This window comes from Protopterus annectens, chromosome 14.part0 (genome assembly GCF_019279795.1).
Source record: "Protopterus annectens isolate FY-2018-M chromosome 14.part0, PAN1.0, whole genome shotgun sequence".
Taxonomy (NCBI): Eukaryota; Metazoa; Chordata; order Ceratodontiformes; family Protopteridae; genus Protopterus; species Protopterus annectens.
The window spans coordinates 175,772,038-175,785,315 of NC_056748.1; the positions used below are offsets into that span (position 1 = coordinate 175,772,038).

The 13,278-nt window shown below is 43.5% G+C and overlaps 1 protein-coding gene across 1 annotated transcript in view; it reads right to left on the reverse strand.

Annotated features, from left to right (window-relative positions):
- Positions 1–13,278, reverse strand: part of RC3H1 (ring finger and CCCH-type domains 1) — a gene marked incomplete in the record, with an annotated part of 3,590,040 nt that overhangs the window by 1,196,954 nt on the left and 2,379,808 nt on the right.

Consider the following 13,278-nt stretch of genomic DNA (forward strand, 5'->3'; position numbering starts at 1 on the left):
TGAAATTAATCATGGTGTTATTCAAAGTGGTTACGGCTCTAATAGCATTGTGAATAAGTTCTAACCCTTCACTTTGCGGAATTGAAGTGAATAAATCCACCACATCCACTGTGCTCAAGACACCTTTTTCAGTATACCACTCGTTTTTAAATTTCATCAAGAAGTCCCGAGAATCGAGAAGTAAATGGTCTATCCCTTTAATTGAACTTTTCAAAATTCTATCTACAAAAATACTTAATGAATAGGTACTACTACATCTTGCAGAAATAACTCTGAAAGGAGGTTGTTGGACTGACTTGTGTACCTTCGGAATACCAAAGCCAACTGGTGTAGTGGAGTGTTGTGAGGACAAAATTTTTTATAAATCTTCAGAAATGGCCCTCTGCAACAAAGAATCTTCTAAGAAAAGTTGAATCTTTCTATACGCTATCAAAACTTTGTTGCGAGAAGCCACCTGATATTTTTCAGTGTCTGAAAATATCTGAAAAAGTTGATCAACATACTCAGTGTTGTAGAACAAAGTTGTTTTTTGCTTAAATTATTTGTTTAACTGTTGTAGGCTACACACTAAAGTGTGATAGCGTTTTCTGATCGTTTGTAGTTGTTTAAAGCTGTTTTAAGTGTATTTTTTACTGTTTTTGCTTTAGCTTTAAAAAAAAAAAACTAAAAAATTCCTTGTTTCCCGCCTTTCTAAGCTAGTATAGTCCAGTTCTCAGGCTAGTGCTGAATTCAGTGCTGCGCTACAAGTTTCTAAGTTGCCCATACCTTACTTGGATAGAAGGAAGTTTCTCTGTTCACCTGTGAGAGAGGAGAGCTTTGAGCAGCCTATCTGTCCCTGGAGGAGTGGTTCCAGCCGAGAAGTTAGTAGTTTATTGGCCATTTTGGGCTAATTTCTCTCTCTTTCATTTCCCTGCTATAAAAAACGTGTTTACGCGGTTTTGTGCGCCAGGCAGCACAGGTTAGCTAGGGTTAAATTATTCCCAGTTCCACTAAGTCTCCTCTTCAGTTTTTCCCTTGAAACTAGTCTAATTCTCAACCTAAGCACTCAAAAAGCATCCTACAGTCCAGCACTTCCTCAGACCTAATAGCAAGCACTAATATACCCTGACACTTGATTGGCCAGCAGGGCAAGGCTCTTTATTCACCCCTCACCTTTCAAGTGACTAAGCAGCTCACTCTACTATTCAGGCATGACCAAAGGACAATTTCAGGTGTACTCGCCAGTCCAGCTGGTGAATCTGGGTATCCAGAGGCAATGTTACAACTGCCTCATGTACACAGACAACCCTCTCCTCCTACTACAAAACACTAACATATGCGAAAGATGCAATTATACAGCCAAACTGGAGGCTAAGCTCTCTCCACTCAGGACTGGAAAAGACAGTCAAAAGGAGAAGGTTAACACTTGCACCACACCTCCACCCACACATAGACCTAATAAACCAGCACTGACAAAAAAATACACATAAATACACAAAATCATACTCAGAGGCTTAAAAATACCTGCAAAGCAGACACCCAAACAACCTGCACCTCCCGTCATAAACCAGACAACACATAAAACACAAAAACAGTGTGTCAGACAATCACAGCCCTTAAGGCGAAATAACATACCTAACACAATAGTCAGGCACACTGACGTCCCACTCACTAGGCCGGACAAGGAGAAGGTTACTGTTAGTTGCCTGTCGGGAGTCAGAATCCGCCACATAACACAAGCACTCGGGTCACTCCAGAACAAGTACAAATATGACTCTGTCATCGTTCATGTTGGTGTGAATGACCTGAGACATACCTTCCTGGACTACATGAAAAGAGACATGGAAGAGCTCTCTGATCATGTAGCCCAGGTGGGTATGACCCTGACCCTGAGTAGCATCCTACCCTCACCAAGAATGATACCTCAGTATAAAGAAAAAAATTATCAATTTCAACAATTGGCTAAGCTTCTGGTGTCATTCAAAGGGGATCCAGTATCTGTCAGCCTGGGACGACATGCTCGACAAGCCGTGTTGCTTCGCAAGAGACGGCTTGCACCTGTCACCCCTAGGCTTTCGAATACTGGCCAAGCCTCTTGCTGCCCCCATAGTGCCTTATTTATGCAAGGCTCAAAAGTCAATCCCACCTCCATAAACAGCACAATTAACAAAAAACTGAGGGTTATGCTACTCAACACCAGGAGTTTAAATCTCAAAATGCACTTGCTCAAAGCACTTCTCAGTATGGAGAACATTGACATCTGTGCATTAACTGAAACCTGGTTCAAGGCTCCAGAGGGCACCCCAGTACTACTGGGCTACAACTCATACCACATATTTCGGCCACAGAACATGGACCGAAACACAAAAGGAGGGGGTGTATCCATATTCATCAGGGATACCTACACCTCCAGTTTAGTGGTGCAACATGATACCTCTGAGATCATCCATGTGCAACTAACATCGGACAAATCTGCAATGCAAATTGTGGCCTGCTACAGATCACCCACCATGACCCAGAACCACCACTCCGCCTTTCTGGAGACACTGGAAAACATGAATGCCCTACCGAATACCCTGATATTGGAGCATTTCAATTACCCTACCATTAACTGGGAAAACTACTCGAACACAAACTCCCAGGCCCAGCTATTCCTGGAATTCATCAACTCAAACACCCCTGGATCAGCTGGTAAACTCCCCTAACACAGGTGAAAACATATTGGATCTGGTCATCGGCAACAGGTGTTCCACACCGGAGGAAAACCCGTCACTGGTTAGATCAGACCATAAACTAATCACTCTGGATGTCCACACCCCACCACCACCACCACCTAAGGAAACCAGAGTAAAAAACTTTTCTAAAGCAAACTTCACCTTACTTAAGACAGAGGCGGTAAGTTTCACAGCCCCCACGCTAAAGGATAACGCTGCCCAAGATGCAGAAACCTTTACAAATGCACTCTGTGAGCACCTACAAGGATGCATTGATCGTGCCATCCCTAGCAAAACCAAGGCTCGCTCTTCTAAGAGAAGGAAACCAGTATGGTGGACCCCTGCCATAAACAGGCTATACAACAGGAGGAGGAAACTAGTTCAGAAAAATAGCAAATCCCAAGAAGGAAAGACATCTGTGAACAGTATCAATAAGAAACTAAGGTCCCTCATAAAATCATCCAAGGCTAACTTCGAAAGAAAAATAGCCAAGGATTCAAAAGCTAACCACAAAGCCTTTTTCAGCTATGTTAAGAATCTAAGTGGCAACTCACAGATATGCACTGAGCTAGTGCAAAACAGCACAAAATATACTGAACCTACTAATATTGCCAACATCCTGGCAGATAGATTCAGTGCAAACTTCACCCCCCTCTCACCCTAAAAGGGCCCACAACAATACCGGAAAAGTGTAGTGTCCCAGAAATCACAGACACACAGGTGAAAACAGCCCTTTCAAAAGCCAAAAATACATGGTCAATGGGGCCAGATGGTGTCACAGGCTGCGTCTTGCACGAACTACAGAACTAACTAACCCCCCACCTAAACACGCTGTTCACCCTCAACCTCTCCACAGGCTACATGCCCAACGAATGGCGCACAGCAGTGGTTATTCTGCTCCACAAAGGAGGGGCCACAACTGACCCTGGTAACTATTGCCCCATAAGCCTGACTAGCCTGGTCTGCAAGGCTATGGAGCGCATCATCATGGAACTCGTTAAAGACATTAGGAACCTCCAAACACTTGACCTGACCCAGCTCAGCTTTGTTAAGGGCAGATCATGCCTACTAAACCTGGTTGACTTCTTCGAGACAGTCACCAAGGCCATAGACGAGGGAAAGGAGGTTCACACAGCCTACCTTGACCTCGCCAAGGTTTCCGACACCATTCCCCACTCGGGTATTACAGAAAACTCACCAGCCTGAACATAAACCCCTACGTCACGAGATGGGTTGCCAACTGGCTTACAGACCGAACTCACATGGTAAGAATAGCGGGCTCCAGGTCTGACTCTAAACCAGTCACAAGTGGTGTCCTGCAAGGCTCGGTGCTGGAACCCCTACTGTTCGGCATATACTTCTCAGAAGTACAGAAGGACTATGGCTAACCAAGTTTGCCGATGACTTCAAACAGGGAGCCATAACTGACTCTCTGGCTGACACGGACATCCTCCAAAAGGGCCTTATTGAGACGGACACCTGGTGTCAAAGTCATGGCCTCAAGCTAAATGCCAAAAAATGCATAGTCATCCCATTTGAGAAAAACAAAACACCCACGAATTACCACGTAGGTGGCAGCCCCCTTAATACAGAACAGATAATAAGAGATCTGGGGACCCAGGTAGATAGTAATCTCTCCTTTGACAATCATATTGCCAAAGTAGTTAGGAAATTCTTCTATGTGGCCCATCTAATTACTAAAGGGTTCGCATCTAGAAATAAAGAGGTTATAGTGCCCCTCTACTCGTCACTCATCAGACCCATCATAGAGTACAATGCCCCATTTGGGATGTACCTCACAAGACACTTCCAACAGCTGGAAAGACCACAAAAGTACCAGACCAAGAGGATTACTGGCCTCAAACATATGCAGCCCGACTGAAAAAACTCCAGCTGTACTCAGTGGCATATCGCTTACTCAGAGCTGATCTCTGCCTGACTTACAAAGCCATGTCCAACTCGGAACTGATGGACATGCTCCACCTAAAGAAATCAAGTCACTGCGAGCTATGCGCTCTAGTGAGTTAAACCTCGCCACAACAATAAACAGAACATGCTGGAGGGATAGATTCCTGTCACAGAGACTCCCCATGCTTTGGAACAAAATTCCTAACTACATTAGGCAGAACACCTCACTAACACTTTTCAAGAGAAAGTTTGTAATGTTTAGTTAAAGTGTGAATAGTGGACTATGTGGCTGCTTCCATAATGTATACCTTGTCCAGACCTTTTTTGAAAGCCTTGGAGGTGGCCACAGCCCTAGTGGAATGGGACTTTACTCACACTGTTTTTTTTTTTTCATGGTGGGAGTAACAGAGACAGATAGTTTTCCTGATCCAGCATGCAATGGTTTGTTTGGAGACTGTCTTGCCCAGGGCTCTGGGGTGAAGAGAGACAAAGAGCTGCTTAGGATTTCCTAATGGTTTTTGTTTTGTCTGGGTAGAATCTTAGTTGCCTGTGCACATCCAAGAGTGCAATATCCTCTCCCCTTCATTAGTAGGGGAGGGAAAGTAAGTGGGTAGGTGGATAGATTGGTTTAGAGACAAGTCATTGACCACCTTGGGCATAAAGGAGGGATTAGTTCACAGGATGACTCTGTCTTTGTGGAAGGGGGTGTAGGGAGGGCCAGCCATCAAGACCTGCAACTCTGACACCCTTCTGGCTGAAGTGATAGCCACCAGGACAGTTTTCCATGTACACATCTGTAGGGAAGAAGACCCAGACGGTTCAAAAGGGTGTTGGGTTAGTTTTTCCAGGATGTAGTTAAGGTCCCAGTGCGGAGGTATAGGTTTTCTTTGATGGCCTCATGTGTAGGATCCCTTTAAGGAAGAGCTTTACATCGAGCCTGGCTAGCAAGGGGATCAAGGTGCAAGCAGGCGGATATAGCAGAAAGGTGCACTTTCAATGAAGAGTAGGAAAGTCCACTTTTAATCAATTGACCTACATAAGTGAGAACAAGGGGGGCATCGGCAGAGCAAGGGACCCTCCCCTGTCCAGACACCACTTTGTAAATCTTTCCCACTTTGCTAGGTAAGATTTTCTGATGGTAGGTTTCCTTGCCTCTCTCAGGACTGAAAGCACATCCTCTGAGTAGTGGTGTCTGAAAGGGATCAAAAGTTTATCACCCACAGAGTCAGGGATAACATCTGCAAATGTGAGTGAAGGAGAGTTCCTTTTTCTTGTGTCAGTAGGTCTACCTTGTAGGGTAACGTAGTGATTGCCCTTGGCTAGATTGTGAAGTAGGGGGAAACCAGTGCTGCCTTGGCCAGTAGGGAGACACTAACAAGATTTTTGGTTTGTCCTTCTGGATTTTCAGGAGAACTTTCTGAATCATTGGGAAGGTATAAAAAGACTTTCCCTCCCAAGAGCTGCTGAAAGCGTCCACTCTCCATGCTAGAGGGGAGTAGGTCTTTGAGCAGAAGGTCTGCAGCTGCTTGTTCTGGGGGGGAGGCAAACAGGTCTATTTGTGGAGTACCCCACCAGTGGACTATATCTAGAAGACTCCCCTGTGCAGCATCCATTTGTGCTGTGGAGAGTAAGTCCTGCTTAGGAGATTTGCTTGTTTGTTGTCCTGCGAAGAGATGTAGGTTGCCTGCATGACCAAGATGTGTTGAGAGGCTAGGTCCCACATCAGCAGGGTCAGCCTGCACAGCTGGTAGGCCTTTGTTCCTCCCTGTATGTTGAGGTACCACATAACAGTGGGATTGTCGGTCACTATCCGGAGCACCCCTGGTACAAGGGGAATAAAGGTCTTTAGAGCTAGTAAGACTGCTATTTCCCTGACATTGATGTGCTTGGTCTGCAGAGAAGGCTACCACTTTTTTTGGACCCTGTAGGATGCCAGTGTTGCCCACCAACCTGAATCTGAGGCATCTGTATGCATTATTTGGGTTGGGGAGGGGGTTGCAATGGGAGTCCTGGCTTTAGTTGGACTTGCTGGATCCACTAGCTGATTTCTGTCTTTAAACAGGGAAGGAGGGGAGTGATGAAGGTGTTGGGACCAAATGTTTTTGAAGTACCACTGTAGCTTGTGCATGTGCATTCTGGCCAGTGGTAGCATGGGGATGGTTGCTGCCATTAAGCCCAGGAGACAAAGAAATTGCCTTGCTATCACCCTCTGGGAGTGAAGGATTTCCTAGAAGTGGGAAGTCAGGGACAGAACCTTGTCCTGTGGGAGAAAGGCCTTCATTTTGTCCATTCTGATTCTGCAGCCTAGGAAAATCTTGTCCTGGGCTGGGTTCAAGGAGGACTTTAGGAGGTTGATGGTGAACTCTAGATTTTGCAGAAGGGACATGTTCAAGTGTAGATGCCTTCAGAGGGTATCTTTGGACTCTGCTAGTATTACAATGTCGTCCAGATATGGGTAAATCTGCATTCCCTGAGTTCTGCAGAAGGCAATAGCTGGGGCTAGGCACTTTGTAAAGACTCAGGGACAGTGGATAAACCAAAGGGAAAGGCAGTAAATTGGAAATGAGAGGAAGCTCCAGAGAAATGCAGGAATTGTCTGTGGGAATTCCTGATGGGAATGTGTAGGGTAGGCTTCTTTTAGGTCCAGGGTGGCCATAAAGCCCTTGGCTGGAATAAGAAGCAGCAGAGTGGGGAAGACTGCATTTTGAAGGAGGATACCTGAAGGAGAAGATTTAGAAAGGAGAGATCTAAGATGGGTCTCCACAGGCCATCTTTTTTGGGGACCAGGAAGAGATGGGAATAGACTCCCTTTCCTTCCTGCCCTGATGGGTCAGGTTCTATGGTGCCAAGCTTAAGTAGGTCTGACAAAACTTGTGGTAGGAGATGAATTTGTTTTTTGGGTGGAAAAGGAATACCTTTCCTGGGTGTTTTTTTCTTTCCAGGATAGGAACTACCTTTTCTGGATAATGGATACTACCCATTGGTCTGTGGTGAAGGACTGCCAGAGGGGGAGACAGTGGTGAACGATGCAGATAGTGGTAGGTGGGCAAGCAGTCACGCATTACTGGGACCTCCTCTGTCCTGAAAGGGTTGTCTGGGCTGAAGACGTGGTGCAGTAGGTCAAGACATGGTAGGTGGTCTTGCCTCGCTTCTAGATCTGGAAGAGGAATCAGCTGTCTGAGAAGGGTTACACCTTAGAAAATTGATTTTATCAGGGTAGTCCCTGTAATGCTTGGGAATGGGGGACACCAGCAGATGTTTGATGTCCTGAAATTCTTTACTTTTTCCTGCAAATTCTTGAAGAGGTCTGCAGACTGTTTTCCAAAAGGAAATTGTGATCCAGGGTGATCCAGATTTTGGACTTGAAGTCTTCAGGTAGATTCTGTAGTCTCAGCCAGGAGTATCTCCTGAAGACAGAAGCCGATGCTGCAGAGCTGGCAGATGCTTCTGCAGCATCGTAGCTGCATCTGATGAAGTGCCTGGCTACTTGCTGAGCCAACAACAGTTTGGAGGCAATGTCAGTCAGGAATAGAAGCCAGCATGGAGGAGGCTTGAGACACTAAGTCTAGAGCACACTTAGTCATGGGGGTCTGATAATTTATGGCTCTGAAAGCCAAAGTGGAGGATGTGTAAACCTACTTTCCCATCCTAGCCATACAGTTGCTATCTTTATCTGTAGGAAGGAGGCAGGCGGAAGGCAGCAGTCTAGACTGTTTATCAGGAGCGGTGGCAATAACAGCTGGGTCCGCCAAGAGTGGTTTAACCAAGAATTTATGCTCCTCTGGCACTTTACAGAAGTGGTCTGGGGCCTTAGAAGCTTTATTAAAGGCATCCAAGTAAGCAGGCAGCACCAGAGGGACAGCTGAAGGGGAAGGTGATTCTACTTGAAGCTCAAAGTACCTCTTTTGGGTGTCAGTCATTTGGGAAGTATCTCATTTGAAGTAATCTTTCATCTTGGTGATGGTCTCACCAAAGGTAATATCCTCAGGGGTAGAATCCCCTTTCCAGAGATTTCTCATCAGGAGAATAATACTCCTGGGGAGAAGCAGTCAGAAATGTATATGAAATAGAGTCCTCTGAGGAACAGAAAGAAGAATCATGTTCTTCCTCCCTAACTTGAGAGGTAATGGGTGGAAGGGAAGAGGCAGATGCAGGCCTAGGGCTCAGTAAAGGCAAAGCAGTGGGGTCTGAGGCTGAAGGCCTAAGGGTCATAAAGGCCTGCATGAGAGAGGAAGTAAAAGCCTGCCAATCTGGTACAGCTTCTGGAGAGGAGGAGGTATGCTTGGTTTTTTGCTTCTTCTTGGCTGGGATTGAGGTAGGAACCGGCCTGGCCTCAGGTTTAGAAGTCAACATTTCCAAAGTCTGGATCCCCGTCAGAGGTACCACAGAAACTGGTTCCCCCTCGACATCGACGGTAGTCGGTGTCTGGGTAAGCTCCAAGGACATGCCAGTCATCGGCTGTGCAACAACTTCCTCAAAAGACATTGTTGAAGTCGACGGATCCGCCGAGTGCTCAACTCCTAGATCGGCAGTTGGCAGGGTGTCAGGAAGCCAAGTGACAGGCGAGGAAGGCCTAGGAATCTTGGCCTTCTTTCACTGAGGTTCAGATGCGGCCACCGATGTGGGATCCATTCTAAGGGCAAACTGTTTAAGGCGCTGGTTTTCTAGGTAGAGATTTAAAGCAGCCAGTTGGCTGCGTAGGGTCTTCGGCATGAATGATTGACAAATTGAGCAGGTGGAATGGTCGTGTTCCCGGCTTAAGCAAAAAACACACCTACCATGGGCGTTTTTATGGGGTATCTGGCACCTGCATTGGCACTTTCCCTTTTTACCTGACATCAGCTAAAAGCTACAACAACCAAGCCTAAGCAATAACAATTGGCAAAACAAGAAAAAATAGAAACCCAACGGGTTACTTAGCTTTATTGATGTGACGTCTATGAAGGAGCGATCACACGATGCATAGGTCTGCGGCTGAAAAGTTCTGAGGATAGTGTGTGCAGACGTCACATTTAAGGGCCCTGGTTTATGGCTTTACATCTGACATCCCACGCACGCTGCAACAACTAAGTTGAAGCTTTTGTATAGGAGCCGACGTACGAGTCGCCTGAGGGCAGGAAATCCCACAACTAGAATACTGCAACATAGGAACACAGAAGAACATCTAAAGCATTGATATCCTGGTAAATAAAGCAATGTTTCTGCAAGGAGAGAGGTGTGGCTATACTTTACAGGTTTCAGTTGTGTGTGTTAAGAGTTATAATATAATGCACTGCACCAAAAATAACTTTTTCCAACTTAAAAGTTACAAAGTGCAAAAACTGGTTAGCATCACTGCGTAGTAAGTACAGTTTGTACAGTGCATCCAGCAGCAGCTATTTGGTTGGAAGATTAGAAAAATAGCAAGAGTTGAATCAGTATGTAACTAAAAGCAGGAGAAAGGGCCGCATGCAGCAGTCTGAAAATAAAGAACTGAATAAAAATTGGCAAGCTCTATTTAGGAAGATAAAGCCGCGGTGGTGCAGCAGTAGCATTGTTGCTTCACAGCAAGAGGTTTTCCCGTTCGATTCTCGGCTGGAGCGCCTTCTGTGTGGAGTCTGCATGTCCTCCCCACGGTCGCGTGGCGTTCGAAAGACATGCGTAGAATGGGTGTGCCTTCATTGAAGGTTGGGCGTCGAGCTGGCACCTTGGCACCCATAAAAAATCTACTGCCAATCATTAGCGGACCGGAGTTCCGCTGTGGCGACCCCTAACCGGGAAAAGCCGAAAGAAGAAGAAGCTCTTTCTTAGGATGATAGTGAACAGATTTTTTTTCTTTTAAAACATGGAAATTTTGTGTAGTGTTAAAACCTTATTTGAAGTATAACAATAAAGATCACGAGTCAGCCTGCAAGCTTGACAGTTCGTTCATTTCAGTTGGCATTATGTCCAACTATGAAGCAACCTGGTACCATAAATAGGAAGAGAAGATATTCACTTAGGTTTGTCTCAATTGCCCTCTGTAACCTTACTGAATGGAACATTGTAAAATGACTGAAATAAGCTTTAAAATATATTGAACTGCATTAAAGGAAGTAATGTTAACCATCTGAGCAGCTGCAATTATGTAACAGAGTAAAAATGAGTACATAGGTGAATAACATTACAAGGTGGACAGGCAATGGAAAACAGAGAGCTGAGTAGAAAAAGTGGTTAGATAAATGGGAAATATGCTGACGGTTTCCCTGCTGGGAGGGGACACTGGCTGAATAGATTTAAGATAATTTTGTATTTGCTATGCAGAAATCAAGTGTGAGTATGCAAGTTAACAGAATAAACCTACGGCTTAGGTTAGTTAATTCCTGTTTTGATGGCCATCAAAGATAAGCATTTGCCCTAATGACAGAAGAGAGATGATACATTTTTTCTTCTTTCCAAAAAATATATGTACATAGCTATTTGGCTCTTGCAATGTTGTGAGGGAGTGGGGTTTCAACAATATCACAAAAAGTATTATAACAATGCATAACATGTTCAACAGAAAAGGTTACAGCATTTTTACATGGAGTAATGAAATGCAATTCACTTAAAATTATGGGAATACCATTACGAGGAAGGTTATAATTAAAAACAAAAAAGCAAAAAAAAAAAAATACAAAACAAAGCCATGCAGTGACGAAGAACCTGGAATATATGTAAAATGGCTGCATTTTACTTACTAACCAAGACTGCAAATGGCTTTGTAGGTATAGTAAGGGAAGTAGAATACAAATAGTACTGCAGAGATGCATTTAGATAAGGTTAAACACGTGAGAGAAAAGATTCAGGGGGTAGGGGTGGGGTATTTAGCTTAAAACCAAAGGTAGTGAGAAAACACCTGATGACATTACTAGGGCGAAGGGTACATTTAGTTAAAGGGGGGGAGATGGACATGGCAGTTTGGGGTTACTGATTTAGAAACAGAATTACCCTGGTGAGTATGTATGTCTCCTGCCTAAGTCAGCAGTTTTAGAACTAAAGAGAATGCAAAGGGAAATGAGTTTAAAGGGGCATTACCTCCTTTCTGAAATCAGCTGCTTGCCTGAGTACTTCGTTTACATTTTAGTGCTATGTAAGTCATATGTCCACACAGAGGCAGGATTTTCAAAGAAGCTTATTTAGCATACAGCAGGTCAGATTTCACAAATGTCATGGGGAATGGTCATTGCTAAAAGTTTACAGTGTCCTTTTGTGTTTTCCTTCCCCCACCCATAGGCTATTAAGATTAGTCGAATGATTTAGCCTCAGCCAAGTCACACTCAGACCTGCAGCCTTTGCAGTAGTGAAATTACATCTTTCGTACGTGCTTGTTTTTTGTAACACTTAATGGAATGATTATTCCAGCTTGGGCAATTCTATTTTCTTTTGTTTGTTTTTGTTTCATGCTTGTTGCTACATGCTTTTTTCCTATCGCTGGTAATTACTTTTCATATGGTCAGCAATAGTGTTGCTTTTTAGTGCATGTACTCATGCAGACATACACAGTTTCCCTCATTTGACAGGACAGCATTGCTTTGAACAATTTGCATCTTGGAAACGAACCCACCGAGTTGCAAATGTCCTGAGATTCTAGAAGAATAAAAGTCTTACAGTGTTTCAATAAAAAACATGTCAAGCAACTTTGAAAATTAATCTTGTGTACTAAAAGTATCTTCCCATTAGCTGACTCCCTTCAGAAATGACATAGTAAAAGTTTGTATAAAACTGATTCCATCCAAATTAATTTATTTTCTTTTTCTTCCCTGCATTGTGGTAAAATGTTTGGATCTTTCATTCTTATCCACAATATTTGACTGCAGTACAGTTACACTGGTTACCATTTCAAAGTTGAGGCAAATGTAGTCTCAATATTTCCATATATTTTCCTATCTGTGTGCATAAATATGTATGCAATATGTAATCTAACTTTATATTCATGCTGTTGTAAAACCATAGCCTTGCTATGTCTTGACGACCTGCTTGCAATTCAAGGCATTCTTCAATGTCTGTTAAATTTGTATATGATGAATATGTATATTTTATTAAAAATCTGTATGCAGTGCACATAATTGTTTTGGTGGTTTACTTCACTGTTAATACTGAAATTCTCTTAACTTTTCTCAAACTTGTCTCTTTTGTGACTCAGATGGCTGTGTTGATGAAACCACTTCCCCCCTTATCAAGATGGAAACAGATAATAGATAAATAATTTAAATAAATAAATGCATGTCATTATGTGTTTATCACATGTATTGCTTTCGTTGTTTAAAATGTATTTGCTGTGTATCTTTATGTCTTATAGATCCACGTATATTTGTATGTCTACACACAAATATATATCACACACACATATATATAAATCTGATTCTGAGGTTCTGTCGCTCTCTGTATGTATACAGACATACATACACCTATATGTGCGATGTATTGGTGGATATATACATATACACATGTGCACACTTATAAACTGGCATGCAGGAGGTATTTTGAACAAGGTGAGAGTATAGCTGCTCCTAACACCATTCATATCGCTGACCTATTATTGCTAGTTTTACAAGTAATAAATTTTTTTTCTATTTGTCATATGCTACTTTACAATAATATTAAAAGTGTGACTCAAACTACAGACCCGATAAGCTTAACAAGCCTTATCTGCAGTCGAGTGATGTTAAAGACATGC